The sequence below is a fragment of the Macaca mulatta genome, chromosome 2 (genome assembly GCF_049350105.2).
Source record: "Macaca mulatta isolate MMU2019108-1 chromosome 2, T2T-MMU8v2.0, whole genome shotgun sequence".
NCBI lineage: Eukaryota > Metazoa > Chordata > Mammalia > Primates > Cercopithecidae > Macaca > Macaca mulatta.
In genome coordinates this window covers 149,998,061-150,017,545 of record NC_133407.1, presented here as the reverse complement: position 1 = coordinate 150,017,545, position 19,485 = coordinate 149,998,061, and the positions used below count along the sequence as shown (strand labels likewise).

The following is a 19,485-nucleotide window of genomic DNA, read 5'->3' as shown; positions in this document are numbered from 1 at the left end:
TACCACTTTCAAGATGCCTGGAAAGCCGTTCCATTCAAAGGTCTGTGAGTGCCATGAAGTGCCAGGCGCTGTGTTATGAATGCAGACCCTACCAGAGGCCCATGTTAGGCTCATCAGGGTGGCCCCACCACTCAAGCAGCCAGACGCCAAGGACAGAGGAAAGAAAACCAGGCTTCCAATATGAGCCTGGGATCAACAATCACCTCCACAGACTCTCCAGACCACAGGTGTGGGCTGGTGGTGGAATTGTGCCTCACCTGGGCCAAGGGCAAGGGGCAGCAGGATGTACTTATTTAATGATGATTAGTGATTCTCTCCAGGAACAAAGAAAAGCTAGCAAGCAAATAAAAGGAACACTCTTGAAATAGCAAACCAAGTGAAAATTGCCTGGAAAAGTTTGAAAGAAATGGAAAAAGAAGGGAAGCAGATGCCTTTGTTAGCTATTAAAATACAACTTATACAAACAATCATCAAACCAGCATGGCACAGATCCCCAGTCCTCCTCCTGTGCTCTGTGCCCATGAACCACATCAAAGGCTCTCTTGCTGTCTACCCACTTCTGATTGGGTTTGGCCACAGGTAGGGCAGGAGGAGAATGACATTGAGTGTTTATTCCCTTCTCTTGCCCCTCCAAACTTGGAGGCAGAAACAACTCTCCTCTTCACATCGATACCCTAGGGTACTGCACTATCCCATGTTAGTTCCCCGGACCACAAAGTCTATACAAGGTAACAGGCTCTTTATCAAAACCTTTCTCAATTACCCAGTTGGGATGTGCCCTCTGTTTTTTGCCATGGCCCTGTCTGATAGTCAACTATTAGAATCAGCTGACGGTTCAACAGTTCAGAACAGACAGCTCAGAAAGAGATCTGCTGTCAATGACTGGGTTTCCAGGTTACATGCCCTGAGGCCCAAGATACAGAACTGTGCAAATGGTGTTCCCTGGAGTTGAGTGTGATTTGGTGGCTCTGCCTCCAAAGATATATTGTAATTTAGTGCTGCTGCAGGTGACGTAGGAAAGAAAGGTGGGAAGGAAAGGAAGAAAGATTTAATAAACAGGGAGGGAAACAGGATGAGGACCATTGGTTAAGTATGTGAGAAGGAAAATTAATTTAGACTTTTATCTTTCTTCAAAACCCAAATAGGTTAGAGAGCGATAATTTAGTCTAAAATATGAAACCATTAAACTGATGACAATGAGAAACCTTGTTTTCCTATCTGAATAATAGGAATAATATAACTACCTCATAGCATTGTTATGGGAGTTAAAAGAGATGATCCAAGTTAGGACAGTGCCTGGCACTTTATTAAAAAGACAACTGAGGCAAGATTCCAGCTGAGAAACTTGCTCAAATCTAGTTATCCTGGGGGTGGGGAAAAGATGAATTGGCAGAAAGGGGCATAGTCCTTAGGTCCTAATATGGAGATTCCACAAAAACTGAAAACGTGACAGAGAAGGAGAGCCTGACCTAAAAACTGGCACAGGAATGGTCAATGGAATCTGATTGTCCCTCAATCTGTGGCCACCAGGGAATAACAATATACAGGTATATTGTCTGCAGTGGCTGCAATTTTAGAAGCAGATGGAGACTTCAGCAGATATTAAGGTTTCACCCTAGGCTGAGTCCCTCTCAGCTGGATGTCTGGTTAGAAGAACTCTCATCCAGAGGCCAAGGCTGGGCTCTCCCCATGGCACTCAGGACAGAGGTTCGCAGTCTCTGTTTACTTCCACCAGAGGCAAGCTAAGACTCAGATTGGTGGCAGTTCCTCCTTCAAAACTAGCTTTTCTCCCTACCCTCCACGTTAGCATCAATCCACTGGGGGCCTCACTGGGGAGTTTCACTGAATCCTCAAGGAATAACAACACCCATCTTGTGCAATCTCTTCCAGAGAACAGAAAAGTGGGAATCTTGCCCACATAATTTTGTGAGGCCAACATAACCTTGATACCAAAGCCTGAAAAGTAAGCATGAGAAATGAAATCACCGGTGAATATCACTCAAGAACTCATGATTTTAAAATACTAAACAAAAGGGTTTGTAAATAAAAGCTGGCAATAAAGATGCTACAGCATGACTCAAATTGGGTTTATTCCAGAAATGCAAAAGTCGATGTCATGCATCATGTTAACAGATTGAAAAAGAAAAATCATGTGACCATCTGGGCAGATGCAGAACAAGCATCGGTTAAAACTCTATTTCCATTTATAACTAAAAATAAAAGAAACACTCAGCAAACTGGGAATAGAAAGGAACTTCTTTAATCTGATAGAGAGTATCTACCAAAAACCTAGAGTAAACATGATACCTCATTATCAAATGTGGACGGCTCTTCCATAAGAGTTGCAAAAGGCAAGATGTCCACTGTCTTTTTGTTTTGTTTTGTTTTTTGAGATGGAGTCTCACTCTGTCACCCAGGCTGGAGAGCAGTGGTGCAATCTCGGTTCACTGCAATCTCTGCCTCCCAGGTTCAAGTGATTCTCCTGCCTCAGCCTCCCGAGTAGCTGGGACTACAAGCATACACCACCATGGCTGGCTAATTTTTGTATTTTTAGTGGAGATGGGGTTTTGCTATATTGGCCAGGCCAGTCTCAGACTCCCGACCTCAGGTGATCCACCCACCTCGGCCTCTCAAAGTATTGGGATTACAGGTGTGAGTCACAGCGCCTGGCCATTTCTTCAATTCATTATTGTACTAAGGTCTTAGAAAGACAGTAAAGCAAGAATAAAAAGGAAAGAATAAAAGGATTAGAAAGGAAGAAACAAAACTGTTATTTGTACCTCTTACGATTATATATGTTTTCAAAAGAATCTACAAATACATTTTTTTAATTAGTAAGTGAGTTTAACAAGATTTCTGGATACAAAATCAATATGCAAAAGGCAAGCATATTTCTCCAATAAGTAACCAACTAATTTATCTATCAAAAATGTATAACAGCATCCAAATTATCAAATAATAGAAATATATATATAACAAAATATATAAAAGACACCAAAGGAAAATTAGGAAACCATGCCGTGAGATGTTAAAGATGTTAAAAATATCCTAAATAAGTAGAGAGATACCATGTTCATGGAAGACTAAATACTACACCTTCCACCCTCTAGAGGGCAATGGAAAGCTCAGTGTAACAGCTGGTATTTAGAAATCAGAGCAACCTGGATTTATATTCCAATTTCTGCTGCTTCTAAACTCTGTAATTTATTTCACCAACCCCTCTGAACCTGTTTCTTCTCTTATAAAACATGGATAATAATTTCTGCCTACTTGTTAGAAGTCAACCAATAAGAAAGCTCTGGCCGGGCGCGGTGGCTCAAGCCTGTAATCCCAGCACTTTGGGAGGCCGAGATGGGCGGATCACGAGGTCAGGAGATCGAGAGACGATCCCGGCTAACACGGTGAAACCCCGTCTCTACTAAAAAATACAAAAAAATAGCCGGGCGAGGTGGCGGGCGCCTGTAGTCCCAGCTACTCGGGAGGCTGAGGCAGGAGAATGGCGTAAACCCGGGAGGCGGAGCTTGCAGTGAGCTGAGATCCGGCCACTGCGCTCCAGCCTGGGTGACAGAGCAAGACTCCGTCTCAAAAAAAAAAAAAAAAAAAAAAAAAAAAGAAAGCTCTTTGCAGAGTGCTGTATAAATACAGGACATTCTTACAACTAGTATTTTTGTCTCTTGTTGGTCCAAGGGTAGGAAAAAAATTAAATGTCCCAACTTGCTTGCTTATGCCCATCTATTTATCATCAGGGGCACTGCTGACTGTTTATTCTGTTCTTAACATTTCTTCATTCAGTCCTCACAGCAACCTGTAAGGTGGGTGCTATATTAGCCCCATTTTACAAATGAGAAAGCTGAGGCCCAATTAAGCAATTAAGCAATTTGTCATTCACATATTCATTCATTCCGTAGATGTTCACGAATACTTTCTACATGCTAGGAGCTGTGAATGTCCTTGTGAATAAGACAAATGTGCTCCCTGCTCTATTAGAGCTGACAATACGGTTGGAAAGACAGCCAGAAATCACACCTCGGCGAATACACTGGCAGAACTAAGATTCAAACTCAGGTCTGTTGGACATTGGAGTCTGTGCTTTTAAGTACCCCCTGGGGGCAGCTTTCTCAACCTCTTCTGCTCATTCCTCTGTTGGGATGTGATAGTTTCTAACATGCATTCTGCTGGCAACAGCAAGTTTCAATGGCCCTTGCCATCCAAGCTGCTGCACAAATTGAGAGCTGTCAGCTTCGATCCTGGCCCATGTGATCCCCCTGCATTATCACTGAAGAATTACAGCAGGGAGGATGAATGCATAAAAGAGGCAAGGCATCCTGGCCCCCCCTCCGACAGCATCAGCAGCATTGTTCCCGAAGAGTATGTGTCTGAGTCCTCTACAACCATTAATGACAGAAGTGAGTCACTTATAAATGAGATATGGGAGCTTTATTATAATTACATCCCGAGATTCAGAAACGCTCAGCATCACTGTTAAAGGGAGGGCAGCAGGTGACTGGGGCTTGAATGATCCTCTGCCAGGTACATCTTTCAGATAAAACATCTTGGATCAGGAGCAATTATAGGTAATTCCCAGCCTGAATGCTAATGAGAATTACTTACAATTTCATGTAATTCTTTGCCATTTATACCATCTGCTTTTTTCCTTCTTTTCTCCACATTTCCATCCTGACATTGATCCTGAGAAACAGATACTGGCAAATAGAACTAACGGCCATTTCGCAGATAAGGAAGCTGATGCCCAAGGTCTCTCGGTTCTGAGGGCAAGAGCTGGGGTTCCAACCCTAAGCGTTCTGTCCCTCTAGAAAACATGCGATTGAAAACTGTCCCAAATCCATGCTCCTCAGAAGAAAGCCAGAGCACAAACTTCAAGCTGCACTGTGTAGTAGCAATATCATCCACACTAGTGACACTCGTGGCAATGGCCAGTGTCTGCTGAGTGCCTAGCAGAGTGTCAGAAGTTTATACAGGTCCACACTGAGACTTCAAGTTTCAGGCTATTTAAAGCTTGAGACTGCAGTAAGACTTTGGGGGCACACACTATATCTAACCAGACTTACTCTCACTTTACAGATGAGAATGCAAGAGGCCTGCAGAGGCTGGGCAATTTGCAGGTGGCAGAGCCAGGATACAGAGCTGGGATTGTTTGACCTTAATAGCAACAACAATAACAATGGACTCTTAACACTTTTAGGTATTACACTGCACCACTGAAGTGCTTTATTCACATGAACACACCTAATTCTCTTACCAACCCAGTGAGGAAGGTGTCAGGAATACCTCCATTCTAAAAATGGGGGAACCAAGGAACGGAGACACATAGCAACTTGACCAAGGCCACAAAACTCATAAGCAACAGTGCCGGGATTTGAACCCAGGCAGGTGAGCTCCAGAATCCCACACTCTTGATGTCTTTGCTATGTGTTTTCTCTGCTAAGGAAAAGCCAGGCACTCCTTCATTGTGAAGAGGAAAGTGCCAACACAGAATTCTGAGAGAGTCGAAGAGGAGGAGGCTCACATATAAGTCCCTCCTCCCTTGGACACTCAGCTGAGGACTAGGAAGGACCACTCCCAGCCCTGCATTGGCCAAACCACTCTGGGGTGCAGGGTCTCTTGGCAGGCAGCTCCGGCCTCCACCCAGCTCTGAAATCATGGACAGGCAGCGCCTGCCCGTCTCCTGCCTCCACGGAATTCTCTTTCACATTTGAAAACAAAAACAATGCCAGGCATCCCCTGCCCTTCTCCATAGATTCTCCCCACACCAGGAGAAATGCCTGAATCACACTCAGGGATTTACATGGGGTTGTCCGGGATTCCTGTGAACAGCGGACCTGCTGCCTGGCTTTCTTCTATTCATCTCTGCTGCTGCCAGACACAAGCACGGAAGGACCTAAGGTCCCATCTGCCACCTGAGTTTCATTCAAAATCTAGAGGGAGTCAGGCAAGATGGGTGTTCAAACCCCAACTCTGCCAGGGACCAGCTGGGCAATCTCAAGCAAGTTAACCTCTCTGAGCCTCAGTAGACTATCTGTTCAATAACAGCACTTACCTTGCAAGAATGCTGTGAGTATTAAGTGGGATAATGCATAATGATGCTCTCATGTGTCCACCCTCCCTCTCTCCCAGTCTCTGCTGGTTTTCTGGCTGCCTCCAAGACCCTTCCCATAAGACCCTCAATCCCCCTCTCCTTCATGCTCCAGGGACACACTCTGTCTGTGCTCCTGTCACAGGTTTCTGGCCCCTCAGTCATAAAATGAGTTATTCAGGCACCTTCCAGCCTGTGAACCTTGCTCACCAAGACTCCCAGCCTGCCTTGTTCGGTCTGCTCCAGGCTGAGGCGGGAGCCCTCTGCCGGAGGACAGCCACTCTGCCTGGAACATCTCTGCACTACCAGCTCCAGGCAAGCGGACACTTCAGAGGGATCAGGGAATTAGGAGGGAAGAGGTGAGATCTTCATGGAGGACTGGGGGCTGGGGGGTGGGGTAACAGAGAGGGAGACGTGACTTCCTTGAGGAGCTGCCGTACTCCAGCTCCTGCTCCTGACTTCCTGGGCTCCTTCCAGAAAAACTGAGAGCAACTTCTAGACTCTGATCTCTGAAAGAGCGGCCCCGATGCTCTTCTGTCACCAGAATCCACTCCCTGGCCATAACATCCACTCATTTTCCCAAAGCATCCTCCTCTGTCGGTACAACGAGGAGGAGGTGATCCACCCCTTGCTCCACACCCCCAGCTGCAGCCAAACTGCAGGAGAAGGGCCGGTGGTGGTCCGCACACTTCCTACCCCCGACTCCAGGTGACGCTGAGCCTGGGGCTTACCTCATGAAGTCTAGTGATTTGACTGAGGATGACTCCGAGCAAAACCGTGACTCTCTCCCCAAAACCGTGACTCTCTCCCCTTAACTAGCTGGTGCTCCTGGGCACAACTTTTCCTCCCCGAGCCTCAGTTTTCTCCTCTGTAAATGAGTATAACAATATTGCAACAGATAATGGATGCCCAAAGCCTGGCATAGAGAACGCACTCAACCGATGGGCTGGCACTACGGTTAGCAGCAAATTCAGACCCTGGGGAGGCTCAAAGAAAACGAGACTCCCCCTCTGCGCGCCGGAGCCCAAAGATAGACGCTCAGGGCGCGCACCCTGCCCAAGCCCGGGGAAGCTAAAGGTGTCTGCGCGTCGAGTGCTGGGGCCACAGTGTGGAGTGTGGAGCCCCCGAGCGAGCCGCGCTCCTCCACCCTCCCCAGGCCATCCGCGTCGCTAGGGTACCCAAGCGCGCCCATCTCAAGCCGCCGGCTCCGGGGGTCCCGGCCGCCCTGCAGGGCTGCCCGGATCCCAGTCTGGTCAGCGCGGAGCCTCGCCCAGCTGCTGCGGCCCCGCTCTCGCCCAAGCCCGCGCCCCGATGCGACTCACCGGCGCCGGCTCCGGGGAAAGTTTGGTGGCGCGGTAGCAGCGGCGGCCAGGCTGCTGGGTGTGCCCCGAGGGCGGCGGCGGGGGCGCCGGGGAGCGCTCTGGGAGGCGGGGCGCGGAAGGAGGAGCCGCGCCGAGGGGGCCACCTGCGAGCAGCGGGGAAGGCGGGGACCGGGGCCCTGCGGGCCTGCAGCGCCCCAGCACCCGGCTCCACGCGCCCAGGGCCGCCCCCGCGGAGGGAGGGGGCACTAGGGGCGCGCCTCTCGCTCGGACTCCCTTTCCCAGCTCGCGCCCCAGGTTTAGAGCTGCTACCGCTGGGTACCCTGGCTCGGGCTCTGCGCGGTGGACGGCTCCTTGGGTTTGGAAAGAGAGGTGGCAGAAGGGTCAGAACCTTGGTGAGACAACTCCACCCCCACCCACGCACCTGCGGGCACACAAAACGACAGACAGAGATAAATCAAGACAAAGACGCAGAGATGGAAATAGAGATGAAACGATGTTTGGCAGAGTCAATCACAGATAGATTGAAAAAGACAAATAGTGATACCTGTGCCCCTCATTACTGCTAGGGGCGCCAAAATCGAAAAAGGCGAAGTCAGACAGAGGCGGAACAAGATTGACAGATAGGGACCCTACCCCTAGAGGTTTCATGGGGAACTAAAGAGACCCCCAGGGTCTACAACCTCACACCTCTCTTCTGTTTCTCCCTAGCCCATCCTGATGAACGAGCCCACATTTCAAAATGGGATGTGTTTTAATTAGCATCCTGTGTCACCCCAGCAGCGACGTGAGGGGAGGAGTAGGGTGGGGGTGAGGCCCCTCCGCAGGTCCGCGGGAACCTGGGAGCTTGAGGATTCTTCCTGGCTGCCTTCATTTCCAGAGCTGGGAGAGAGAGATCGAATTTTTTTCTACCTCCTCGGCGCCGGGAAAACTCTATTTGAACCTCTGAACAGTTATGGCTTCAGATTTTACCCTAGCACTTTCGATGGGACCACCCAAGCTTACAGGAAGAGAAGGGTGTTTGAGAAGATGGGACATGGTGGGTTGGGGTGTGGGGGTGGGGGTCAGAGGGGTATATTAGCCTCCTTCCAGTAGGAGCGGTCCCACCAGCCCTGGTTGTGGACCACACAGAGCTGGGTCTGAGGCCCTGCTTCACAAGCCATATATGGTAGGTCCATGGTCCTTTTGCGTGGCCTCAGGGCCCATGTTGGTAACAGGGAGGTTCATAAAGACAGGTGCCATTGTGCCAGATGCTCTTCTAAGAGCTACAGGTGCTTACTCATTTAATCCTCACAACAACAATAGGTCCTAGTAGGTAGGAAATATTATTACCCCTATTTTACAGATGAGGAAATGAAGGCACAGAGAGATTGAGTAACTTGCACAAGGTCACATGTAGGAGAACCGAGCATCCACCCTACGCAGCCTAGCCCCAAGGTCCAAGGTCCTGTTATATTATAACTTCATCTCTGTGGGGCTGTTGGAAAGTTTCACGATGCCGTTTCTATAAAGGGCTTAGTGCTCCATAAATGGTAGCTCAGAGATCACTGATCCCATCTTCAAGGTGGGGATTAAAGGACCTTGTGATGCCCAGTGATATATGAGACTTTGGCTTTGGGATAATGGCAGGCCATGTCACTGTCCTGGGCATTATGGATTCGCAAGGTCAGGGATGTCCCATTTGCTTTTTTGGCCAGCCCTTTGCACATTAGCACAACCCCACAGCCAAGACTCACCCTGGATCCACGAATGCCCTCTCCCACCCCCTGGTGATTCTCCAGGGCCTCCATATTTTACACTTTACCAGACTAATGCACCCTTTGGAACTGAGTTAACACTCAGGATAGCAACTGTTATAAACTCTAAAGAAAATACATTTCCTCTCTCTACAGCTGTGGAGCTTATGGGAGGTAAGGAGGGGATGGAGGTGGGAGGAGGGATGGGGGCAGGGCGGGTGGGGGAAGCCTGGTCCACTTTTATCCCTCCTCTCTCCATTCTGCATTTCAGCAAAGGCTTGGTTATTTGGAATTCCTCCCCAAAGTTTCACTTCCTGGGCTAGTTTTAGGCCTGCTAAACCCATTGTGATCAGCATTTTTAGAAAAATCAGCATCTTAGAAACAGCATGTTAGACATGATTTCAAGCCCCTGGTAAGCGGGGTGTGGGTTGCTTTGCTATGGCACTTGGAACTGACAGATCAGGAGGTACCCCAGGCCGTATGAGGGATGGGGGAGCAGGAGGGCACAATCAACTTTCTAACAACGTACGGGCCACAGTAGAAAAGCAACAGCTAGCCTCATGCTTACTGCGTACTGTGTGTCAGGCTTGATTTAAGAGCTTTACATAATTAAATAATGCATCGATTCCTCACAATTCTATGAGGTAGGTACTGTTATCATCCTGTTTTGCAGATGAGGAAACGGAGGCACAAAGAGATTAAGGAGCTTGTTCAGAGTATACAGCTAGTAAGTCTTCCCAAGGTCAGACAGGTGGGAAGCATATGAGCCAGATCTGGAGCCTGGAGCAGTCTGGACCCACAGCCCCACTCTTACTTCTGTGCTTTGTGGAAGAAGCAGAAAAAAGGGACAACCTCAGTGCCTGAGTAAAGTCTGAAGGCAATGAGAAGAAATAAGTAGATTAAAAATACCTGCTCTGCCACTTACTAGCTCTGTGTTTACTTTGCTTCTCTGAGCCTCAGTTTCCTCATCTGTATGTAAAATGAGAATAGTAATGTCTATGTCACACCCAGAATTTTAGTGATGGGCCGGGCATGGTGGCTTGCCCCTGTAATCCCCAGGTAGGATTGGGGAGGCCAAAGTGGGAGGATCACTTGAGCTCAGGAGTTTGAGACTAGCCTGGGAAACATGGGGAGACCTTGTCTCTACAAAAAATAAATAAATTAGCCAAGCATGGCGGTGTGAGCCTGTAGTCACAGCTACTCAGGAGGCTCAGGTAGGCAGATCGCTCGAGCCTAGGGGATCAAGGCTGCAGTGAGCTATGATTGAACACCTCATTTCAGCCTGGACCACAGGGCAAGACCCTGTTCCCCCCTCCCTCCACCAAAAAACAAAGAATTTTCATGATGATTGTTTTGATTGCAGGTAACTTGGGTAACCCAACTATAGCCAGCTTTGGTTACAAGTGTTCTGGAATGAAAACGTTTAGGAAGTAGGCCTGCATTCAGATCCTTCAAAGGCTCAAAGGTAATTGTCATGAATCTGTCTCCCTCTGTCTTGACTCTGTTTTCTTTTCTGTCAGTTTTATTTTACGCATATGTGCCAGTTTTATTAGCAGGCTGGCTCTTTCCATAGGGAGGTGGAAACGGCGAAACAACCTCAAGGCAAAGAGATCACGTCTTTCCAAATACTTCCAGCAAAAATCCCAGGGTTGACTCCAGTTGGCTTGGCCTGGATCACATGCCCAGTCCTGAAACCATTATAGTTGTTTTGGTTGGCTAAGCCTGAGTCACATGCCTGTGTCTGAAGTCAAGGGGTCGGGTCAGCCCCCTGTAGGCCCCTGGAACTAGGAGTGGGTGAGAGATGGTTCCTTAAAAGAAAATCGAGATGCTATTAGCAGAATAACAGGGGTCCCTGACAGGTAGGAACACTGATGTCCTCTCCCTCACAGTGCTGTTGTCAGGATTAGATAAGCTCATGTAGGCAAAGTGCTCAGCATGGTGCTTGGCTCTGGTAGATGCTCAGTAACCGAATCCCCTCCCTTCTTCCCTCCTCTAGGAAACAGGAATCGTGGCTCACCAAATCCAGCCCAACTGCTTCCTTGTTCACATGGGGAAATTGAGGAAGGCCTAGGGAGGGTAAGGGACTTGCCCAAGGTGCCCAGTTCATTAGCCACAGAACCCATGCCCCCAGCTCTGAAACAAGTTCCAGTTAAAGTCTTCACTGATAACTTTAAATCCTCCACTAACCAAGGGAGTCATCTTTGCATTTGCACAGAGGAGACGGGAAAATCACAAAGCCCTTAAGGTCCAGAGGAAATGAGTGTCACCACATTGGGCTCCCAGGCTGTGCAACAAGCTGTGGACTGAGATGTCTGGGCAGGGAGCCCGGTCCAGCTCCCTACCCATCGCATCATGGAGTCAGCCATCTCCTCTGGGGACTGCACCCTCTGGGTGCTGAGAAATCCAAATGGCTCTTTTTCATGCAGCCGCCCCAAGTGTGCAAGATGGCCTTTCTCTTGATTTATTTCCTGCTTACTTTATGAGAGTCAAAGTGCATCCTTCAGGACCAAAGTGGCCAAGGGGCCAGCATGTTATTTAGAGTGATCAAAATGGACCATTTTCAACTTGGCCCTAATTCATCTTCAGAGTTTTGGTTTCCACTTGCTTTTACTTATCTGTATTTTCTAGCATTTCTTTAGCAAATTTGTATTACTTTGACAATTAGAAAAAATGACCAGTAATTTTTATAAAAGGATTTGTGTTTGATTTCCTTTCAGAAAGGCACTTTCATTTATTAAAAGATCACAATGAGAAGTGAGATTAAATTGATCTTTCTCTCTGGCAAGGATGTGTGGGGAGGAATGGGGAGGTGAATGCTGGGAGCAGAAGCCACAGCTGCAGAGGGCTGCAGTGAATGAAGGCTGGACCAGGAGACTGGACCAGGAGGCTGGACCAGGAGGCTGGACCAATTGGCTCTGTGGTCCTGAGCAAGTCACTCAGTGTCTCTGGGTTTCTATTGCCAGATGTTTGGTTTCATTATTTCTGGAGTTCTTTTTAGGAATTCTCTGTATGGATTCGGTCTTTGAGCTTTAGTGAATGTTCATATACACTGTAGGAGAACATGTAATGACTCAGAAATGTGTTCAGCATAAATTCTGTTTGTCTTTCCACCCCTGTGGGACTGATGAAAGTTCTGCTCAGCTTCTCTGCTTCCTAGCATTTGGTTTCTTCTCAGCTTCTCATTCTCTCCATTTAGCTGTTTATGAATTGGCAAATTCATGGAAAAGAGCACATAGAATGTCAGGCCCTTGCTCAATGCATTTCTCTTCACCCTGAGATCTTGATCCCTCAAGTTCTGGCTTCCTGAATACCTCTTTTTTTTTTTTTTTTTTGAGACGAAGTCTCGCTCTGTCGCCCAGGCTGGAGTGCAGTGGCCGGATCTCAGCTCACTGCAAGCTCCGCCTCCCGGGTTTACGCCATTCTCCTGCCTCAGCCTCCCGAGTAGCTGGGACCACAGGCGCCCGCCGCCTCGCCCGGCTAGTTTTTTGTATTTTTTAGTAGAGACGGGGTTTCACCGTGTTAGCCAGGATGGTCTCGATCTCCTGACCTTGTGATCTGCCCGTCTCGGCCTCCCAAAGTGCTGGGATTACAGGCTTGAGCCACCGCGCCCGGCCCTGAATACCTCTTTTATGCCTTCTAACAGATTTTTATTTTCTTTGAACAATTCTACCCGGTTTTCTAATTGTTTATGGAGAAGATTGTTCTTTACAAGCTAGTTTTTTCATAGGCAAAAGCAAAAGTCTCTTCCTGTGTTATTAAGTGAAAAAGGCTGATTATAAAATGGCATGTACAGCTTCTATTTATATGCAAAGCATGTATATGTGTTTATGCAGAATAGAGAAAAAGCAAAAGCTATATACAGTGTCTATCTCTGGCTAGTTTTTAAAAATATTTATCTATAGTTTGCAAATTTTATGTAATAGATACTGAGAATATCCAAACTGGGTTGACTTTTGTGGCCATTTATACCTGTGTTACAAATGGGAAAACTGAGGTCAAGAACATTTAAATTTATTTCGGTTGAACAATTTTCGGAGGCCTGCTGTGGGCGGAGAACTGTGCTATTGGCCACAGAGCATCCAAAGCAACATAACACCTAGTCACTCTATCTCAAGTGTCTACAACTTGTGCTAGCCTTTGGGATATGAGGATGAAGAGGACAAGGATCTGCCCTCAAGATACTCCAGTTGAGGATAAAGATATTCAAATAAGCTATCTCAGCTGTGATAGAGATCAATGCTAGAATAATGATATGACAAGACTGTGATCGCATTCTAGCTGGTGTAGCTAAAAAAAAAAAGACTGTGGTTTGTCTCTTATTAACTATTCTCTCAATATCCAACTGAAATATTATATTTCCCAGCCTTCCATGTAGCAAGCTGTAGCTACGTGACCAAATTCTGGCCAAGGAGATCTAAGGGGAAGTGTTGTGAGGATTTCTAGTAAGTCTCTTTAAAGGGAACAAGGAAACTCTTCTTTCTTTTTTTCTGCTGCTTGGAATGTAGATGTAATGCCTGGAGCTTCAGTAGCCATTTTGAGTCACACTTGTGTCACCTTGGAAAGGAACCATGTACTGGGATGATGGAGCAGCAAGATGAAATAACCTCAGTCGCTAACACCATGGAGCTGCTATATTAGTCCTGGGCTGTCTATTTCCATACTTTTTTTTTACATGATAAAGACACTTGCATATCTTGCATATGTTACTGGTGTTTTGGATGTTCTCTTACATGCCAATAAACCCAATCCTAACTTATATTAATCCTAAAAATAAAGTGCTATGGGAACAGCAGTGAAGGTAGGGAAGAGTGAACATCTCCCACTCTTGGGCATTGAGGAAGTCAGAGGAGATGTGAAGGTTGTGGAGAGTTAATCACTGAGATGGGCAGCATTGAGAAGGAAGAGAGTTTCTTTTTTTTTATTTTGAGACGGAGTCTTGCTCTGTCGCCCAGGCTGGAGTGCAGTGGCCGGATCTCAGCTCACTGCAAGTTCTGCCTCCCGGATTCAGGCCATTCTCCTGCCTCAGCCTCCCGAGTAGCTGGGACTACAGGTGCCCACCACTGCGCCCGGATAGTTTTTTTGTATTTTTTAGTAGAGACAGGGTTTCACCGTGTTAGCCAGGATAGTCTCGATCTCCTGATCTCGTGATCCGCCCGTCTCGGCCTCCCAAAGTGCTGGGATTACAGGCTTGAGCCACCGCGCCCGGCCTCTTTTTTAATTTTTTTTAGACAGAGTCTCACTCTGTTGCCAGGCCGGAGTGCAGTGGCATAATCTCAGCTCACTGCAACCTCTACCTCCTGGGTTCAAGCATTTCTTCTGCTTCAGCCTCTCGAGTAGCTGGGACTACAGGTGTGCACCACCATGCCCAGCTAATTTTTGTATTTTTAGTAGAGACAGAGTTTCACCATGTTGGCCAGGATGGTCTTGATCACTTGACCTTGTGATCCATCCACCTCGGCCTCCCAAGGTGCTGGAATTACAGGCATGAGCCACCGCACCTGGCCAGAAGAGAATTTCAAACAGAGTGGACCAGGCAGGGAGCGTGGGAACAGGGCTGGAATAAGGAACATGGGCATTAGAATCAAACAGCCTGGGTTTAAATTCCATCATGGTATTTAAAAAGTCACTTCACCACTCTACACATCAGTTTCTCCATGTGTAAAATGGGGATAATAATAATATCAGCTTCATCTGGGTGTAGTGAGGATCTTATGAGTTAATACATGTAAAGTGCCTAGAACAATGATATTGAGAGAATAGTTATTAAGAGACAAACCACAGTCTTTTTTTTTTTTTTTTTCCTACAACAACTGGAATGGGATCACAGTCTTGTCACATCGTTGTTTTCATAGTGATCTCATATCACAGCTGAGATAGCTTATTTGGATATCTTTGTCCTCAACTGGAATATCTTGAGGGCAGATCCTTGTCCTCTTCATGGCACATTGTGAGTGCTTAGTAAATGAGTAAATATTGGCTGTTATGTGCTTATCCATAAAGTGGGATGTTCATAGTCCTATCTCATAGAGCAGCCAATGTGTATTACAAGGCACAGGACTCCACACGTAGTTGGTGCTCAACCATGTGGCTTTTTCTCTCCCTTTCTTTAAGGGGCTTACAAACAGTATTTAACAAATCTTCATCAAGCCCCTACTCTGTGGCAGGCCCTGGGTCAGGAGGTTGCTGATTCCAGGAAGAATCAGACCTTATCCCTGCCCTTGAGTCTCAAGAAGAGAAAAGGAAAACAAATAAGCATAGTACAGTGTGAAAAGTGGGACTGTGGTCCAATTTCAGTCTGTAAACTCAGATGAATGAGAACGGTAACTGTTTCCTGGTAAGTGAACTCAGTCTCTGCTAAGATCTCCCATCACACGCGAGGAAACCTTAATCTTTGTCAAGTCGAGATTTTCCTTTTCTTTTGGAGTTTATCATCACTTATTCACATTGGCATGTGCTGAGACATCTTCATTCCTATCTGAGGAGGGGCCACCCAACCATACAGGTCACTGCTGAGTTTTCCCTTGTTCCTAGGTCTCATTCCCTCTCTCAGCTGCTTCCAGGGCCCTTTTCAAGTACACAGGAACCTTTGCTCAGCTGCCATGGCTGCCAGGACACAGAGAATTCTGGCAGACATATGAAGTTCTTCTGCCCACCCCTAAGCGTCCATTCATTTCTCCTCTAGAGTGTCTGCCTAGGAAGTGCTCAGGTGCTTTCTACATTTAATTTTCTCAAACTCCTTTGGGAACTCTGGTGTCTGTCTCCAAGCTCGGGACCATGTCTAGAGAAGGAACAGGTTCAAGTGCCTCCTACCTCAGGGACCTGCACCCTACCCCCTTCCGTTGTGGCTGCTCCAGCTGTCTCCCTCATTCTTGTCTGAAAACACTTATTTAGTTTCAGGGGGGCAGAGCCTTGCTCCTAAATCCCTTGCATTTCCCCATAGGGACTATCTCATCGATGCACAAGAGCCTCTTGTTGCCCCTGAGATGCTAGACTTTTGAAACTCAAAAGCGTGGAAAGGACTCTGGTTTTTCTTTTTCTACAAAGCCAGAAAAGGATAGTAGTCTCAAGATGATAGCCTAAAATAGGGGGAGGTAAGTCTCCTGGGTAACAGAAATCATCAAGAATGAAAATTAACCCCAATGAGCTCCTTCCATGTCTCTGCCAGAATGGATGAAATGTAAAACACAACATCAAGTGTTGGCCAGGATGTGGAGCCACTGGAGCTTCGTATGTGACTGGTGGGAATGCAAAATGATACTGACCCCTTGGAAAACTCCTTGGCAACTTTAATAAACATAAATCTACCGTATGATCCAGAAATTCCACTCTAAGTCATGTCTCCAAGAGGAATGAAAATATATACCCACAAAAGACTGTACATAAATCAGAACAGCATTGTTGATATTAGCCCAAACTGGAAACAACCTAAATATCCACCAATAGAAGCCTGAATAAATTCATACTGTGGGATACTCTACAGCAGTGAGGTAGACGAACTGTTACTGCCCACAACATAAAAGAAAGTAAAAATCATTACTTTGATAATTATAAACACAGAAAAGTAAACATTATATAATTATATTCATATGAAGAATTATCTAAATAATTAGTAAAATTGATCTATGATTTTAGAAGTGGTTGCCTCTGGAGAAGAAGGAGGAGTACTGTTACTGACTGAAAAGGGAGTTCTGGAAAAATTCTATACTTTGATCTTTGGGATGGTTACACCGATGTATAGATAGGCAAAAATTCATTGAGCTTTACATTTAATATTTGTGTATTTTACCATATGCAAATTGACTCTCAATTTTAAAAATCTCATTTTCCTTAAAAAAAGCACAGAGGCAAACATTTCAAAAACAATATCTCACCTTAGATGAGATATAGAGGCAAGCAGGCAGCCCTACTATGAGAGCCTGGAAAAGGCATTAGACACACTGTGTGGGCTGCAGTAGGGACAGAGAGACAGTCAACGAGGGCTTCCTGTGGGAGGTGATAGCTAAACATTGAAGGACCTGTGCTGAAAGTCAAGCAAAGAGAAGGCTAAGGGCATTCCAGGCTCAAGGAACCGCATGCAAGGGAACTCATCACATCCCAAGAGAAGTTGACAAGAGAAGGAGGGTGTGGGGAAAGGACAAATGACGAAGCCACAGATGTCAACAGGAGTCAGATCTGACAGCCTCACAAGCCAAAGGGAGGCCCAAGGGAGGTTCTGAAGAGTTGTGATTGCAGTTGGACTTTAAAGAGGCCACTCTGGAAGAAGGAGGAAGGTGGTTTAGAGGTGGTTGCACTAATCCACAGATGGGGTATGTGGCCTGAACTAGGGCAGGGGCCATGTGGATTGGGGCTGGGAGAAGAACTTCCAGAGATACTTAGGAGGAAGACTTTGGTAACCGGCAATATAGCGGGACAGGAGAGGAAATCATTAAGGAAACTCATGGGTTCTTGCCTTTCATGGCAAGGTGGAGCTATTTACTGAGAAAAAGATAGAAGGAGCTACATTTATTTATTATATATTTTTTGAGATGGAGTCTCACTCGGTCACCCAGGCTGGAGTGCAGTAGCATGATCTCAGCTCACTGCAACCCCCGCCTCCCGGGTTTAAGCAATTCAGGAAGAGCTACATTTATAAGTGTTGTCGTGGTTGACCAGCTGTTGTTTTTCTCTGTTTGGCTGCTGCTTCCGCTTTTGCTTTAGTCAGAACTCTGTCCCAGGAAGACTTGCTCCTCCCTGTTCTCAGGCTATGTAGCCAAAGTGGTGGTGACCCCATCTCTGGGCTGTAGGACATGTGATAATGACCTCTAGTTCCAGCTTGAAGTTGCTGCAAAAGACACGATTTTATTCTTTGCCATGGCTGAGCAGTATTCCATGATGTGTATGTATATGTGTGTGTGTGTTTGTATGTGTGTGTGTATATATACATGTCACATTTTTAGACCAATTTTCCATTGATGGACACTTAGTTTGATTCTATGATTTTGCTGTTGTGAATAGTGTTGCAGTAAACATACGTGTGCGGGTGTCTTTTTGATACCACAATTTATTTTCCTCTGGGTAGATACTCAGTAGTGAGATTGCTAGATCACAGGGTAGTTCTATTTTCAGTTTTTTGAGAAATCTCCATACTGGTTTCCATAGAGGTTGTACTGATTTACATTCCCACCAACACTGTGTAAGTGGTCCCCTTTTTCTGCATCCCTACCATCATCTGTTGGTTTTTGACTTTTTAGCACTAGCCATTCTGACTGGTGTAAGATGACATCTCGTTATAGTTTCAATTTGCATTTCTCTGATGATTAGTGATGTTAAGCATTTTTCATATGTTTTTTGCCCACTTGTATATGTTTTGAAAAATGTCTTTTCATGGAGGACGTGCATTTTGGGATGGAGCTTGAAGATACCTAAAAAAGATCTGGCTTGAAGGGGGAGGATGTGTTTCACGAGGAGAGAAAAGCACAAGCAAACCCTTGGAGGCATGAAAGAAAAGGGAACACTCAGGGGATGGTGAGTAGTCAGGTTGGCCTGACCACACTGGAGAATGTGGAGGAGATGAGTCTGGGGGCAGACTCGTCTGCAGCGGTCAGACCAGGGGTCACCATTCATTTACTCCTCTACAAGGGAGACTGGAGGGGTCAGACCGGGAGGACCTGGAATGCCAGGGTGAGTTTGGATTAACCCAACCAATGAATCTGCGGACTACAATAGGCATCTGGAAGTTCCAGGGATGTTTGGGAAAACTTGGTGGGGAATTTAAGGAATGGCTTCTGAGGCCAGAGCTCCATGTTGTTTTTCCCATCAGCTGGCTCAGGAGTTGAATAGATGGTGAGCTCAGGGACTGGTGGACTGTCCCAGTAATACAGGGTGGTAATGTCCCTCCCTTTGCTGCCCCAAGTCATACAAGCCTTCTCAGGCTGGGACATCTGGAGGTCTTGGCCAAAAAGAACGAAGACCCTTGCCTTCTGCAACCCACTCTCCACACAGCAGGTTGAGGGCCCTGTGGACACACATCAGATCACTCTTACTGTAAACCCTCCAGAGCCTTCTCACCCCACTTAGAGGCAACTCCAGACACCTCCCTGTGGTCTACAAGGCTTCACGTCATCTGACCCCTGCACACCCTCTGTCCTCACCTTCTTTCACTCTGCCCTGGGCCCACTGTCCTCCAGCTCTTTGCAGCCCTGCAAACACAGCAAGCTTTTGTCCTGTCTTGGGGCCTTTGCACTTGCTGTTCTCTATGCCTGGGACACTCATCCCCCCAGATCTTGCTATGGACACCTCATCATCATTCAATCTTTTTTTTTTTTCCAAGACAGAGTCTTGCTCTGTTGCCCAGGCT

The 19,485-nt window shown here is 46.7% G+C and overlaps 2 protein-coding genes and 1 long non-coding RNA gene across 19 annotated transcripts in view; 1 reads left to right on the top strand and 2 right to left on the bottom strand.

Annotated features, from left to right (window-relative positions):
- ATG7 (autophagy related 7) overlaps window positions 1-7,478 on the bottom strand; it is a 392,778-nt gene extending 385,300 nt beyond the window's left edge. The window contains exon 1 of the mRNA XM_077990113.1: window positions 7,417-7,478. The gene's annotated coding sequence lies outside the window, so the exon portion shown is untranslated. The remainder of the gene's footprint in view (window positions 1-7,416) is intronic.
- HRH1 (histamine receptor H1) overlaps window positions 1-19,485 on the bottom strand; it is a 128,446-nt gene that overhangs the window by 103,221 nt on the left and 5,740 nt on the right. For 13 of the 16 annotated variants that reach the window (XM_077993463.1, XM_077993464.1, XM_077993465.1 and 10 more), the window contains exon 1: window positions 7,417-7,478. The exons of 2 other annotated variants lie outside the window; for them this stretch is intronic. The gene's annotated coding sequence lies outside the window, so the exon portion shown is untranslated. Of the gene's footprint in view, window positions 1-6,058; window positions 6,301-7,416; window positions 7,479-19,485 lie in introns of those variants that run through there. One more of the 16 variants, XM_077993475.1, reaches the window with a different exon arrangement.
- On the top strand, window positions 6,330-11,283 carry LOC144339289 (uncharacterized). Of its 2 annotated transcripts, none has more exons than XR_013414184.1 (3): window positions 6,330-6,453; window positions 10,513-10,614; window positions 11,146-11,283. It is a non-coding gene; the product is annotated as an uncharacterized LOC144339289 (long non-coding RNA). The 2 variants fall into 2 exon arrangements; XR_013414183.1 differs by lacking the exon at window positions 6,330-6,453 and adding an exon at window positions 9,517-9,561.